Genomic DNA, 15,133 nt, shown 5'->3' with positions numbered 1-15,133 from the left:
GGGCACAGGTCGTATCACACTATTCTTTCTGCACATCGGGATGGTTTGTTCCTGTGCCCTCAATAAGGTCTCTTTAACATACAGTCAGCTCTCTTGGCTTCCTTTCCCCCTCATATTAGCCTCCCAGGGAATCCTGCCCATCAGTTCCTTGAGGGAGTCAAAGTCCGCTTTTCTGAAGTCCATGGTCCGTATCCTGCTGTTCTCCTTTCTTCCTTTCATCAGGATCCTGAACTCGACCATCTCATGGTCACTGCTGCCTACGTTGCCACCCACTTCTACTTCCCCTACCAAATCTTCCCTGTTTGTGAGCAGCAGATCAAGAGAAGCTCGGCCCCTAGTTGGTTGCTCCAGCACTTGCACTAGGAAATTGTCAGCGACACTCTCCAAAACCTTCCTGGATTGTTTGTGCTCTGCTGTATTGCTCTTCCAGCAGATATCAGGGTGATTGAAGTCTCCCATGAGAATCAGGTCCTGTGAACTGGAAACTTTCCCTAGTTGAGTAAAGAAAGCCTCATCTACCTCATCCTCCTGGTCTGGTGGTCTGTTACAGACACCCACCACGACATCACCCTTATTGTTCTTGCTTCTAAGCTTAACCCAGAGACTCTCAACTGGCTTATCTCCAGTTTCATACTGGAGCTCAGAGCAGTCATAGTGCTCTCTTACATACAGTGCAACTCCTCCCCCTTTCGCCCCTGCCTGTCCTTCCTGAACAGTTTATACCCATCCATGACAGCGCTCCAATCGTGAGAGTTATTCCACCAAGTCTCAGTTATTCCAATCATGTCGTAGTTTCTTGACTGTGCCAGGACTTCCAGTTCTTCCTGCTTGTTTCCCAGGCTTCTTGCATTTGTGTACAGGCACTTGAGATAAGTAGCCGATTGGTCTACTTTCACAGTATGAATCGGGAGGCCTCCCCTGCTGCACCCTCCTCCTTCTGCTTCCTTGCGGTGTCCCTCTTCCCCACTTACCTTCGGGCTTAGGTCCTCATTCCCCCATCCTTTAGTAACTAAACCAAAGGTTTATTATAAAATAAAGAAACAAACTAGGAGAGAAATCTTAAAGGGGATAAAGCAAATTAGATACATACAGATGATTGAAGAGGGTGTGGGTCGCAGGGCCAGGGTGGGACAGAGGGGTGTTATTACCAGACCCAGCATGGCCATGGCCTGCCCTCGACCCCGACCCTGCCCTCTGATTGGTCAGTCCCTCTGCAAGTGACCGGAGGCACCGCAGTTGTGGCAGGTCGTTTTATTTCCCGTTGTTACTGTGACATTATCTTTATCTTTCTTTTCTTTAGCCTGTCTTTCTTCACACTCAGAAGCCCAGATACAGATCGACTCATCGTCAGAGCCTGGGTGGACATTAAGCACCCATCTGCAGTCAGCTTAGCCCAAGACAAGCTGGGGCGTTTTGCTGCATAAGAACGTGTAGCTCGCTAGGGTGCAGAGTATCAGCGGCTACCATCTGGGTGATCTTTCTCCAGAATACGAGGTCTGGGTCACTGGGTTTGAAATCAAGGAGGTCTTTTAACAGATCTGGGCCTATTGGTTTTTATTTAGCCTAATTTTCTTTAAGTCTCAACCCAGATTTCCTTCCTCCTGCCGCCCCATTACCATCACCCAGCCCTACATCATTCATGCATGCAATGTTCAAGCTACAGGCCAGGGAGGGAAAAGGCAGGGCGGATTCTTCAAGAAACACATATTTTACTCTGTATTAACATTATAAATGATAAAGAGTTAAATACTTGTGAGGAGGGGAGAGAGAAAAAGAAAACAAAATCCTGATAACATGTAAAAATTGAGCCCAGTTCAAAATGGTGTGGGGCTGGAAGCCAGAGTTGCTTGGTCGGTTCTGGGCTCTGGGGTGCCTGGGAGGGTCAGGCTGGAAAGTCCCAGTGGCGACTCCTGGCCTTGCAATCTCTGGGTCTGGGAACCAAGGTGCAGATCAGCCCAGGGGCATTGCTGACATGGGTTAGCTGGAGGGAGAGAGGGTTAGCCACATCCTCAGCTAGGTGGTTTGTGCATCAGAGCAGAGAGGAAATCCCTGCCCCATGTGGGCACAGCTGTGAACTGGAGGCTCCCCAATGGGTGTTGCACCCGGCCCATCTGGGGCGGAGGATACACGGCAGCAGAGTCCGTACCCCTTTGGTTGCCAGGCCCTCTCCTCCCCTCCCCTCCCTTCCCCTCCCCTCCCCTTCCAGTCCATATAACTCCCAGGGCTGAGGCAGAGGCTCCGTGCCCGTCCCTGGATGACTCTGATGATGCAGCTCTTGATCCTGGTCCTGCTCCCCGTGGCCTTTCTCCTGCGCCCAGCGGCTTGGGCTGGTGAGTGGGGGGAGATCGGGGCCCATGGGGTGAGGGGCCTTGCCCCGCAAGGGGAGCTGTGGGCAGCAGTGAGGGTCTCCCCCGATCCTGCTGGGCCAAGGGGACACTAGGTAACCCTCAGCCACTCCTGAGTGCCACTGGGGCTCTCACAGCAGCCCAAGGAGCTGGGTGTCCCAGCTCCCGCAGGCTCCTTGGGAGCCCCTCTGCCAGTCTGTTCCCCACAAAGGGACGCCGGCTGTGGGGCTAAGGCACCAGGCTGGGACCCAAGAAATCTGGGAGCAGTTCCCACCTCTGTGCAGGACCTCTGTGGACAGGTATTTGCATGGATCACTGATGGGCACCCAGTCGTCTTTGGCAGATTTAAGAACAATCTCCCGGGGCCTCACTTTCCCCATCGGTGCAATGGGAATAATGACTCTGTCTGTGTCTGTTTGAACCGGACACCCTTTGAGGCAGGGGATTGTGGGGAAGTGTAAGGCCTGACACATTGAGGGGAAGGGACCCTGATCTCGGGTCAGGGTCTGCGCTTCTTGAACACGGGGGTCCTGATTTTGGTCTAGGAGCTACCCTAATGCAAAGACCAACCATGTGTTAAAGATTGGTTTTCTCTTACACCCACCCACTCACGTGGAGACTTGTTCACAACTGATTACAAAGTTTTTAAAAAAATTTTCTTGGGAAACCCCCCAAAGTGTTTCCTTTTAAAGGACCTGAACACTTTCACCTGAAAGTTACCCAAAAGTTACCTAAAAGTTGCCTAACTCCTCACCCCGCTATCTTTACACCGCATGTCTAGTTTTTGTTTCATCCAGCTGGGTTGAGACTTGTTCAGAGTTGGTCTGAAAAGTTTTTCCATGGGAAATTTCGCCTTTTCTCTGAGAACCTGAAAAGGAATTTGTTTTCCTGTTCACGTTTTATTATTTTTTTTAAAAAGACATCTGGAGAGAGTGAGAAAAACAAACAGAAAACAATATACATGAACCTTTCATACTATATAAACTTCCCGTAAATATTAAGTATTTGCTTCCTCACCTTAGCTATGCATGAAACATTTAATTATCTCTAATATGAATGGTTAGAATATCAATCCCTCATTATATTCCACAATTTACAAACTAAATTTGGTTATAAAAATCCAACAAAAGAAAAATTATTGAAGTCTGATAAAGACTAGAAGCAAAATTCAGAGATCAGAGATATAGACGGGAGAGGAAAGAAGTGGGCAGAGAGGAGAGGAAGGTGAAGGGGGCCCATGCATTTGATCCGATCATTCACATACTTCCAGGAAAGTATCCCATATCTTTGACAACGTTTCTGGGGTTTCTCTATAATGGTCTCCATTTCTTCCCAAGCTTAGGAGGTCCATGATCCAATCTTCTTTGATTGTTGGTCGCTTTTTGCATTTCTGGTTTTGTACTACTAGTCCTGTCACCATTATTAGTGCTCTGCTTAGCCAAAGTCTTTCAGATTTACTCCACTTCCAATTAACACCCATTAGGTTGAAAATTAAGTTTAATTTTATTTGACAGGAAAACAATGACGTCTCCCCTTCAGTTCTGCCCAAAGCCCACGGGTCTAGGAGATTTCCCAGAGCGTATGGTTTAAGTAACCACCTGCTGAGTTCAGCACCAATATTCGTCTGACTTAGTAGTGCCTGTTTTGAACACGGATCCAACACACCCTCCATGTGATTTGCTGCTGAATTAATCTTAAATGTGGGAGCAGTCTGGAGAACTGGAGAACTGGCGAAAATTTGTTTCCACATAGTTGGCAGAAAATAATTGGCCTAGTTCCTCCTCCCATTGCGTTTTTAGAGGATCAGTGTTTACTTCAAATTTGCCAGCCAGCCAGGTGTGCGTATAACGCTGCCATAGACCTTGGCAATGTGGGTTGCATTCGGAGAAGCAAAAGCAGCAATGGGTTATGGGTAGCGAAGGCGTCAGGGCTAAATGGATGGAAAACAACAGGTTTCCGTTGCATATCTTGCCACTCCTTCTCAGTTTCTAGTGTGACCAAAAGCTTAAAGAAAAAAATTGGCGACTAAAACCCATCAAATTTGCAGCTGAAAAGTGGAGAAAACCAGGGGATACAATCAGTGATCCAAGAAAAACGCTGCAATGTTTGGAGTGATGTGACACATTCTGGGAAAACGTTCATTTTCTAGAAAACCCGATTAGTTCTTGGAAAAGAGATTGGAGGGTCAGCCTTGGAGGAGGCCTGACTCGTAGCTGTGGGTTGACGGAGAAGGTGAAATCTCAGCAGAGGAGATGTCAGTGGTGTTCTAGGTGACCCTGGCACCCAACACTGATAACTCAAGGCCTTGTGATCACTGACCCACTCCCGGTGCATTTGGCACCGAGTCTCCACCCAGCGATGTCAGAGCTTTAGATTCAGCCTCCGGCCCCATGGGGCGTCCAGTCTGGGTGGGATCTGGGCAGGGATCCTGGCACAGGGATGTCCTAGGGAGAGCATCATCGTGGGGGGTGCTGGCTGAGGTTATGGAATGGGCAGCTCGGTCCCAGCCTGTCTCGTGGAGATGACGGGGCCATTTATGGGAACCTGGTTCTCCCCCAGGGGAGATCATTGGGGGACAGGAAGCCCGGCTCCACTCCAGGCCCTACATGGCCTATCTGATAATACGACGCAGAGAAGAACTTCATCTGCGGAGGGTCCCTGCTGTCGGAGAAGGTTGTGCTGACGGCCGCTCACTGCAATGGAGAGTAAGCATCTCTGCGTAGGGGGCAGGTCAGGCGTTAGCGGGCAATGGTGGGCCAGGAGCTCTGGCACCATCATAGGTTATGGGGAAGGAGCAGATCAGGGACTGGGGGTTCCCAGCCCCAGGGCAGCTGGGCAGGGCAATGGGCTGGGGAAGCCGGACACAGAACCCATCTGTATCTAGCCAGGGGGGGTCCCCGGGATGCCGGGAGCTGAGAACCCAGGAGCCAGGATGACACCGGGCAGCGAAGGTGCTCAGGGGAACAGCACAGGGGGATGGGGCAGACACTGGCTGGGACCCCAATGCCACAGGGCAGGGGATCTGTGCTGCAGCCAATGCTCCATAGAGGGGAAAGGGCCCTTGTGCCCCCTTCCCACCCTGCAGCCAGGCAGTGCCCTGCCCCTGGACAGGACGGCAGCTGGCACGCGTGCAGTGGGGTGAGGGTTTTCAGGCCGGGAGCTGAGTCAAAGATCTCGGCATGAGAGCCCCAGGCTGCCCCGTCCCCCCATCACTGTCCCTGCACCCACCCTGCAGCTCCCCGCCCTGCACCTAACGCCCCACACGTTTCTCTTGGCTCTCACAGCAACATCACGGTGCATCTGGGAGCCCACGACATTAGCAAACGGGAAGAGAGCCAACAGGTGATCCCAGTACGTGCCAAGATCCCCCACCCAAAATATGACAAAAAGACTCTAAACAACGACATCATGCTGTTGCAGGTACCGCCCCATCCCATCCCCTGCCTCCTGTGACCTCACACTGCTGCAGGCCCCACCCCCAAACAATCCCCCGCCCCCTGTGACTTCACACTGCTGCAGGCCACGCCCCCAAACAATTCTCCCGCCCCCTGTGACCTCACACTGCTGCAGGCCCCGTCCACTCACCCCGCCTCCAGTGAACTCACATTGATGGCTCTGCTTTTCTCTGGGGTGAGGGGTTTGTCTCTGGGTCCTTGAGCGCGACCCTCATTTTGTTCATTTTGCCTGTGTCGCAGCTGGACAGGAAAGTGAAGCTGAATAAATGGGTGAAACCCATCCTCCTGCCCCGCACCCACAAGACAGTAAAGCCAGGGGACGTGTGCAGCGTCGCCGGCTGGGGCCGGACAGGGTGCGCAGCGACTGCGGACAGGCTGCAGGAGGTGGACGTGGAGGTGCTGGACAATGGGGCGTGTCATAAGGATCCCAAGGGGCCATATGCTGACTATGACCCCTCCACGATGCTGTGTGCGGGGGATCCAAAAAGGGCAAAGACTCTGGGAAGGTGATTCTCCCCCTGGCTTCAAGGGCCCTCAATGACTCGTGACTATCAGTGAGGCTCTATGTGCTGCAGTCGGGCCTACAATCAGCAACTGGGGGGCTAAGGTCCCATTGTGCTAGGTGCTGTACAAGTGAATGGGAAAATAGCTGTTCTTTTCCCAGGGGAAGGCAGAGACCATCTCTAGGGGTGGAGGGGGACTGGGATGCAAAGACCAGCTGACCCATAGGGGGGTCCCAAGCAGATTCGGGGGGACATTGAGGGAGTGACACTGAGACCAGCTGCAAATGGGGTTGTCACTGAGCTTGTTCTATTTCGCAGGGCGACTCTGGGGGCCCCCTGGTGTGCAAGGGAAAAGCCCAGGGCATCGTATCCTGGGGGCCCTGCTGCCCCCCCGGGGTGTACACAAGAATCTCCACCTTCATCCCCTGGATACGAGAGGAGATGAAGAAGCTGCATCCCTGAGCCCCACCGGGAATCTCTGCAGGGGCCGGAGCTGCGCCGCTTCTGGCCTTTACCAAGGCCGTGCCCTGGAGCCTGCTTTGCAGAGGAGCTGAGCCCCCTAGGCTGAGTCCCCCCCAGCTATCGCTTCGCTCAGGCAGTACCCAACCCATGAGACTCAAGGCAGAGAGCTTAGGGGAGTTAGGAGCCAGGTTCAAGGCTGGCTCCCGTCAGCTCCCTTGGAAATCCCAATCCTCAGCCTGTCCCTTCGCTAGAGAAACAGCTGGTTTATTTGCCCCGGTTTGTAGCTCTCCCCCATGAGAGCCGGTTGAGGGCTGTTCATGGGAGATTCTCGTCCGTCCCTGCCCTGCTAACCCATCTGAAAACCCCATCATCACCGGGCCTCTCCCACAGGTTAGTCACCCTGGGGTGGCCCCTCCCGCTGCAAACACCCTGTCCCAGAGCCAGCCAGGCCAGCGGGCGTTCGCTTGTGGGAAGGGAGCTCCACAAAGGCTGCACTGAGGGCAGATCAGTCGAAAGCGCTGATCTTCTTCTTCCCACCTCCCTTTCCCCGTGCTGCTGAGCAGCCTGGTGAATTTTGTTTGCTGCTTTGGAGCCAAGCAATGAATAAAAATGAAGTTTAAAAAAAAAAAGCAAGATTCTGGGAATGAGCGACCGACCTGAGCCGTGAATCCAGCGCAGACAAAGGCTGGGCTGGTGCATAATGCGCTAGGCTGGGCCCTGGGAACGGGGAGCTGGGCAGTGGCAGCGGGGAATGAACCCGCGCAGGGCTGGAGGGGTCCCCACTGTTATGGGGGGCTGGGGTGAGAGCGACCGCCCCCACTCTCCAGAACTGAAAGTCTTTGCCTGGGAAAAGCCCGTTCAAATCCCTCCAATGGTTGGGCCCAGGGATGGAGCAGAGACTCTGCTCCTCAGGACAAGGCTGGATTCCTCGTCCCTGGTGACTTGTGTCCCACGCCGGGACATTTCTTTGAGAGCTCAGCCCTAGTTCAAACTGGGGTTAACTTGGGAAGGGGGCTGGCAGTGGTCCAATGTGACAAGCCCTGTGGTCCCTCTGGCCTTGGAGCGAACAAATCTATAGGAGGGGAGCTCTAGGAATCTCTCCTCCAGAAATATCCAGCCTTTAGCAAGGCAGAGATCGGTGACACAGAATGGGCCAGTGCAGGGCAGCACTACACATCCTGGCTCCTTTTACCAGCTGCAGAGCTAGACAGATGCAGGGGGCATGGAGATGCATGGATCACGTCTATCTGTATTCACCCCAGAGCCACTGGATTTGGGGGTGGGTGTAATTCCAGCGCTGTGGGTGTGACATCCCCTCGTCTGTAACCACAGACCAGCCCTGCCCTGGGGGGACCCAGCGACTGCCCCAGACCACATGAGTCAGGAGGGAATTGAGGGTGGGAGACCTTTGTATCGGATCTGTACTGACTGCATAGAATACGAGATAGGAAGTGAAATTAGCAAGCAGTGGTGAAGGGGCTGGGGGTGTCACGGGGTCTGGGGTTGCCTGAGGGAGGGGCTGTGAGTTGGAGGGCAGCAGTGTGGGTTAGTAGCCAGAGCACAGGCCTGCGTCTCAGGATGCCTGGGTCCTGTTCCCGGCTCTGCTGCTGGGTGATGGACAAGTCACATCCCTGCCCTGCACCTCGGTTTCCCCATCTGGTGATAATGATCCTGACTGCCTTTTTAAAGTGCTCTGATATCTGCTGAAGGGAAGAGCCTGGGCCCAGGTCCTCAAAGGTATTTTGACTCCCGGTGAGGTCAAGGAGGGTTAGGCACCTAAACATCTCCTAATATCTGGGCCTATTTGTTCTTATTTAGCCCTACTCTTCTTTATGGCTCGACCCAGCTTCCCTTCATCCTGCCACCCCTCCCCGTTATCCTCACCCAACCTTGCATCATTCACGCACGCAACGTCCAATCTACAGGCCAGTGATAGAAAAGGCAGGGCAAATTGTTCAAACAACACGTATTTTTTATTCCCCTTGAGAGACATTTGCTTTTCAAACAAGCGTCTCTTTTTGATATTTTCTAAATATTTGGAAATACACATCCATCATTTTGTCCCACTGTAGCTCAGTGACGCTTTCCAGGTTCCCGTGATTGGGGTGTTTCCAATCTCCAGTCAGTATCAACAACATCAATAAAAAATAATTAAATACTTGTGGGGTGGGGAGAGAAAAAAAGAAAAGAAAACCCTGAAAACAAAGAACGGTTCAGCCCAGATCAAAAGGTTCAAAGAAAATATTCAAAATTTTAATTTTTTTCACACCATTATTTTGATGTGCATTTGTCAGGGGCTGTTTCATTCGACTAGCCATGCTTCATGGCGACGGGTTGGCTATCTAAACCACACGGCCCTGTTCCCGCTTTCTGGTTGGGTGGAAGAAAGTTTTTAAGCCAGCCAATGACACTCTGCAGCTAGGAATTTTGATGATTGGAAAACCGTTGAAGAAGGTAATCAGGATAAAAATGATAAGCATTTGTTGAAGGCCGATACCGTGCGACAGAGAGAAGTCTTTCCTTGCTCCAGAATTCCCTAGGCTGATGTACTACCCTCTTCACACGCGGGAATAGGCGTTCAGAGGTGTTCATTCGGTTTCCTTCTTTTCTTTATCTGTAATGAACTGTTCACAGGTTGCTTAAGGGTGTATTTGCCATGCCGTGAGAAGGCTGAGGTCCCTGTGTGCCAAACCTTGGCCCTTTCAAACACTGTTTAATGTTGGACAGTGGCTGGGTTATGTTAACACCTTTGGCTCATAGAATCCATCTAAATTCAAACAAGGACTCCCAGCATCAGACTGGACCAGGGTTGGCAGACACCTTTCCTAGGTGTATAAACCGGATGGGGGATATCGAGTAGGAACAGGGAGATGGGGTCACCTGGATAGAGCTGTGGTGGGACCATGACTGGGGACCATTCCAGCCCTTTGTGTCCACACTATAGCCACAGGCGATCGATCTCCGTTGAGCTCCCCGCACCAGGCAGGGTCTCCAGATCTCAGATCATTCTTTTACCTCTTTCCAATTTGCCAGTGTCGTGCTGGAGGTGTGGAAATGGGAGCTGGGCACAGTCTCTGGTCATGGTCCAACAAAGGCCGTATGCAGAGGTGTCCCCATCTCCCTGCTCCTACTCAATATCTTCCATGGACGGTGATAGGAGGTAGCTCAGGGGACTTGGACTTTGGTCAGGTTGTGCTTCCGGGAAGTAAGGCAGCAGATTTTGGTTTCCCTGCGGATCCAGTGGTTGGACCCCCACCACTAACTGGGCCCAGGGCTTGGACCCGGTGGAGTAGGGTGGGCCCGGGTGCCCCTACCCCTCACACTGCCAACGTCACAGCTGGAACTGGTGACTCTTTCACCTGAGACCCAAAAGTCTGTTCCCAGAGTGTTGGCTGCTCTCTGCCCTAGCCAGGAGGCTCTGGGCTAAAGCCTGCACATTGCTTTGCCCCACCCAGAGTGTCAGGAATCGGATGATCACTGTCGACTGTGACGAGACAGAGTGCCTCTCTCTGAGCCCCCATGGGGAGGTGTTTTGGAGCACAGGGGGCTCTTCATCCTCCTTAGCCATGGCAGGATGGGACCCGACAGCCAGGATCTGGAGCTGACAAAGGTAGAGCTGGGACTGAGGTGCAATTGTTGAACATGGAGCCAGGAAACATCATGTGGAGACTTTTTCCCAGGAGATGGGGCGTCTCTCTCTAGACACCTGCCCAAGTGTCACCACAGTGTGGGACTGGAGGCCTGAGTTTCTCAGTGGGGTTCTAGGATCTGGGATACCCAGGGCAGGTCTGGATCTGGGGCTCCCTGCAACAGCCCAGCCTCCCTGGCTGGCTCATACCGCAGCATAGGTGACCGGATATCGCATTTTGGCCAGATTTCTTGGCTGAACTGGGCATTTGTCCAAAATAGGGCTGAGGAGGTCACAGCAGGTCTGTGGGAAGGGAGGGAGAGGGGCTCCGGCTCCGTACAGGGGGGAGAATATGGTCATCCCACCAAGGCCACCTTCCGGCTTCTGGCCTGGCCATGGGCAGGGCCTCTGTGGGAAGAGGTGGAATGGGAACAAATGCACAGACCCGTTGTTCCTCTTGCGCCCCCAAAATGGCCTCTGGGGCATTCAGCAGTGTCTAGGGACACTCCTTTATGCATCAATTTTGTGTGAGGGGTGTTATGCTGTCTGAATGAGGGGGGCCTTCAGGTGTATTTAGGAGCTCCGATTACTCATTTCTACGCCAGTCTCGTGTTGGGGGTGTCATGCTGGGTACACTCGGGGGGAGCATTGTTATATTATTTGACATCAGTATGTCAAAATCATGGACTAATTAACACATTGGCCCAGTTACTTCAAAAAGGGGGAGGACCCAATTCACAGGCCAGGTTAATCCAGAAATTTGAATGACTAACATTCAAACAGCCTCCTATAAGCAAAGAAGAAAAGGAAATGTCGATGCACGAATGCCATCTACTGGGTAGTGATGGAAGCAGCAGAGAAAGTAACAGGTGGGAAATCTCAGAGCTGGTGGCAAGGAGTCAATAGAAGATGAGAGGATTGTTGTCCTCTAGTGAACTGGGACTGGATGATCAGCTTGATGAGGGCTCCAGCCCCGATGGTCATCTCAGGGTCGATGCTCAGGTTGTGCTCGATGTTGGACATCTGCTGCTTGCTGTAGCCCACCTTGCAGGTGACCTTCTTGGCCCAGAAGACAGGAGAATCAGAATCCTTGTGCAGGGTCTTGACGCACTCCCAGCCGCCGCTAGAGGTGCCCTTGGTAAGGGTCAGCCCGCCAGGGAAGGAGTTCCGCATGTCTGGGTGGATGGAGATGGAGACTAAGAGGGTGGTATTGATGGCTTGGTACATGTAGCACTGAACCCTGCATTTCTCATCCATCTCGATCAGGGCTGTGAATAGAACGTAGCTGAAGTGGCAGAGCCCCTGGCAGTATTCAGGCAGCAGGGGAATGTCCTCCTCCTTTTCATCCGTGCTGAGGTCCAGGACCTGGCACATGACACCCCGTTCTAGGAAGATGATGTGGAACCCATAACCACTGAACGTGTAGTGGTTCCTGCCACAGCAGTGAGGATGCAGCTCATGGATCCAGGCCTCGGCATCTGTGCCGAAGTCCTTTACCAGCCAATAAGAGTCGCCCCTGATGATGTAGATGAAGGTTGCTACGACCCCAGGTTATAATCCCAGCCCTGGCAAGCGGGCTGCAGTCATTTGATCTGCATGCCAGTCCCACTATTTATATCCTTTGTCTGCAGGTAGCAGCCCAGGTGGGAGCCAGGGATGAAAAATCCCCCATCATTTTGGAAGACGTCAGTGCCTGGAGCATCTGTGTGAGGGACCAGGGATCCATCAGCAGGTGTCCAGTCCCAGGGGGAGGACAGAAAAGGGGAAAAGCGAGGGGAGGAGCTGGCTAAGGGATCTAGGCACCTGGAGACGCTCATATACCCATGGGGACTACGAAGGACCCCAGATGGGGATCACCCTGTCTCTATCACTGGATGGATTATGCAGTGACACCAGGGGTGAATCCAAAGTGGCTCCTCTTCACTGATTCTAGTGGAGCTCTGGCCCATTCGCACCAGCTGAACTGATCATGTATGAATTGCTGGGCTTTGGGACCCCCAGCCCTGGGACGTGGGTGCTGTGGTGACTCCTGGATGTGCCCTGGATCTGCAGCGCTATTTCCAGGGCCCACTACTGCAACAGTCCCCTGACCTCTGGCTGAGTTACTGATGTCCTCAGATGATGGAGTAAAGACGTCAAGTTAATGACACTAGTTTAACCCTGCAAGTGACCCCTGACCCTTGCTACAGAGGAAGGCAAAAACCTGCTGGCATCTGTGCCAATCTAATCTAGGGGGAAATTCCTTCCCGACCCCAAATCTGGTTATCAGTTAGACCCTGAGCATGTGGGCAAAACCCACCAGCCAGACACCAGTGAAAGAATTCTCTGTCATAACCCAGAGCCCTCCCCATCTGGTGTCCCAGCACTGGCTTTGGAGATATTCGCAACTGGCCACTGCCGATGGGCCACGGGCCACTGTAGGCGTCTCCCACCATCCCCTCTTCTCCATATACTTATCAAGCTCAGTCGGGAAGCCTGTGAGGTGTTTTGCCCCCTCTGCTCCCTGGGGAGGCTGTTCCAGAACTTCACTCATCTGATGGCTAGTAACCTGTGCCTAATTTCAAGCCCAAACTTCCTGATGGCCAGTTAAGAACCATTTCTTCTTGTGTCCACGTTGGCGCTGAACTTCAGTAACTCCTGTCCCTCCTCTGATGTGTTTATAGACAGCAATCATCTCTCCCTCCTTCCAACCCCCTTCTTTCAGTTAGGCTAAGCAAGCCAAGCTCTTTGAGTCTCCTCTCATCAGGCAGCTTTTCCATTCCTCAGATCATCTGCATTTTCCAGTTAAAATTCATCTTTCTTAAATATGGGAGACCAGATCTTCACAGAGTATTCCAACACAGGTCTCACCAGCAGCTGGCATAACGGTGCCACCAGTTCCACATCTCCAGTGGAAACACTGATGCTGAATTGAAGTTGCTATGTAACCACGATGGGTTAGTGGAGATGGCAGCAGAGAAGGGTGCTAGGTGGTGAGAAGGGAACAATTTCCCAAGCAGCACGGCGGAGTCCGAGATATTTCTGCAGAAGATCTGCCCTAGCAATTCCTGAGGGGCAGTTCCCTGGTCTGAGGTGGGATGGGATGATCACATGGGTCTCTTCTGCCCGTGGAGCTCTGCATTCAAATAAAGCTCTCTGAGAAGATGAGAGATGACAAACAGAGAGTCTCTGCGGGGCCATTCATAGGAACTGGGCCAGGACTCCGGGGCTGGGGAAGCCCTCAAGCTAGATATGCGCCCAGCCTGGGTCATTGCAGAGGGCAAAATACACCCTGCTGCCTGTCGTTTTCTCTCTGACAGACCCAAAATCCCTCCCATTTTTAATAGCAATAACATTATATAATGGAAGTCGCAACCTACTAGGCTCCAGGTCTCCTTGGTCTGCTTCTTCTTCTGTGTTGTGCCCCTTGGGCCTCCCTGTATGGGCCCTCTGGGCATGGCCCCAGGATGCCCACAGGGTGCTCCACCTACGTAGTCTGGTCTGTGGCTGGCGGGAAAACTAGGGTCTGCCGAGGGGTCTATGCTGGCAAATGCAGGATCTGCTCTGCCGGTGACCTCTGTCGCCAGCACTATGAGCTGTCCTGGCTCAGGAGATGGTCAAGCAGGACTCTGGGATGGACGCAGTTCATTAATGCAATTGCTCATGCTAGGGGAGGTAGCTGCATCCTCCCCCTTGCTGTGCTTGATCTCCTCCCAGCCCGGAGAGCTGCCCGGTGGATCCAGCCTCCTTGCTGAGTTTTCTGTATGTGAACCACGAGGCCACTTCTGCCTGATGGGAGGTGAGTGGGAAAGTGGGAGACAGACATTCCGGGGGACAGAGGCCCAGAGCATTGTGGGATAGCATTGGTGGACAAGCCAAACATGAGCCTGGCAAGAAAGCTTCAGCCACGTCCTCTCTGCAAAGAGGTCAGGCTGGGTCCCGCCCTCTAGGAGGACACGGGCTCTGATAAACCAGCGTGGTGCGGCAGGCAGCTGGTGCCTGGGGTGGAGAGGGGTTGGCGTATTTCAGGGGGATTTGTGGGTGGAAAATTTGGGCTCAAACATGTGTCAGGTCCTGGGCGCACACTGCAGTGTAGACACACCCTGTGTGAACTTGCACAAGCCACCTCCCATCTCTGGGCCTCAGTCTCATCCTCTTCTACGCGGGGTTAAGAGAACATTGCCCTTGTCGCTGTAGGGCCTGATCTGCATGCAGGGGAAAGAGGCCAGTTGGTTTCAGAGGGGTTGTGAAGGGGTCTGGGCTTGCCAAGGCAGCCAGTGTGGGCTAGAGCAAAGGGAAGTGGGCTGGGATCCCTCCCGGTTTGACAGTGAACCATTGAGAGCTACTCTTCGAGTACGGTCCTTTGACCAGTTTTTCACTCCCTTAATGTCATCCAGACCACATTTGCCTTCTTTGCTTATGTCATGAGGGACTGATTCAGAAGCCTTCCTGAAATCAAGATACATCATGTCTTTTCTCTAGTCTCTTGATCTGTTCTTTTTCATCTGTTCTTTCTTTCCTGCTAGATTTTTTCCCACAAAATCTCTGACTTTAAGGACACGAAAAGGGTAGTGATGGGTGGAACAGCCCATTGCTTCGTTAGTTTTTCCACCAGTTAGGCCTAATTCCTGACACACCAATCGCAGCTCATCTGTTTTTAACAAGTATAATTTCAGCATTGTCTCTTAGATGGTTTCAGTGATGATAGATCAAAACGGCTGAAAATACCGCAGCTGTCTGTTCACCAACGTGCCAGCGTGT

At 52.6% G+C, this 15,133-nt stretch overlaps 1 pseudogene; it reads left to right on the top strand.

Annotated features, from left to right (window-relative positions):
* The first annotated feature begins 2,254 nt into the window (after nt 1–2,254).
* Nucleotides 2,255–6,765, top strand: LOC137145747 (mast cell protease 1A-like; annotated as a pseudogene).
* The last annotated feature ends 8,368 nt before the right edge of the window (nt 6,766–15,133 follow it).

The sequence above is a fragment of the Emydura macquarii genome, unplaced genomic scaffold, assembly GCF_026122565.2.
Source record: "Emydura macquarii macquarii isolate MOO-44397 ecotype Brisbane River unplaced genomic scaffold, CSIRO-AGI_Emac_v2 contig_3612, whole genome shotgun sequence".
Taxonomy (NCBI): domain Eukaryota; kingdom Metazoa; phylum Chordata; order Testudines; family Chelidae; genus Emydura; species Emydura macquarii.
Note: the sequence above shows the minus strand (reverse complement) of the source record. Positions and strands in the feature narration are given on the sequence as shown.